Here is a 983-nt window from a genome sequence, read left to right as displayed (position 1 = left end):
TTAGGTGTTGGTGTTTGAGAGTTCATTCCTCATTCACTTCTCTTAGTCACTTAGCTGTTACCAAGCACATCACTGACACCAAGGAGCTCCATCGCTGATGATAGCTCTCTACATTCCTTTTCAGGGCCCCCAACGGATTGGGCTGGTCCCCCTGGGGGGGAACCCCTGAATCCAATATCGCCTCTTGATCCAAAGGCATATATACTAAATGTCAGACCAATGCTCAGGAGGGAGCCCCTTCCTTTTAAAGGGGCATCCAATGATATTGACCATTTTCTTATGGACTGCGACCAATACTTCCAGGTATTCGCCTCATACTTCCTTCATGACATGTACAAGGTGAACTACACCACCATCTACTTTGAAGACAAGGCAAAGACATGGTGGGTATTATTAGCCCCAAACTTTTGGTCGACCACTTGGCAGCATCATCGATACCCCTCTTGGGTGGTACTCAAACAAATGATCCAAGACAAATTCATGGACCCGGTGGTCCGAGAAGTCCACAAGTCGAAGATAAAGGAGTACAAGATAGGTGACAAGGCCACACCCAACTACTTTGACAAGTTGAAATGACTCGGAAAGCTGGCCGGAATCCGGGAGGACATAGCCAACTCGGGGTGCATGGTCGAGTACATGAAGCAGGGAGTACTGCTTCATTACTTAAAGACCATCTCGGATCTTAGCCATAGTGTGCCAGTTGGCTATGACGATTGGAAGGCCTGGATCGTCCTGATGTGGCAAGAACAACAATGACAGAAGGCAGAAGCGACAAACCTGTGGGATCAGCACAGGTATCAGGGACAGAGCTCAAAGCCCTCCACCTCTCATGCGACCATGTCCACCAGACCTGGTGGCTCCACCCCAACTTCCAAGAATGATGGGAAGCAAACTGGTAAGGGTCCAAGTACCAGAATAGGCAAGCAGATCGACATGGATTGCCTCAAGAAGGAGGGGAAGTGCTTTAATTGTGGCCAATCAGG

This window comes from Guyanagaster necrorhizus (assembly GCF_019112545.1).
Source record: "Guyanagaster necrorhizus MCA 3950 unplaced genomic scaffold BT62scaffold_8, whole genome shotgun sequence".
In the NCBI taxonomy this organism is placed as follows: Eukaryota; Fungi; Basidiomycota; class Agaricomycetes; order Agaricales; family Physalacriaceae; genus Guyanagaster; species Guyanagaster necrorhizus.
Note: the sequence above shows the minus strand (reverse complement) of the source record.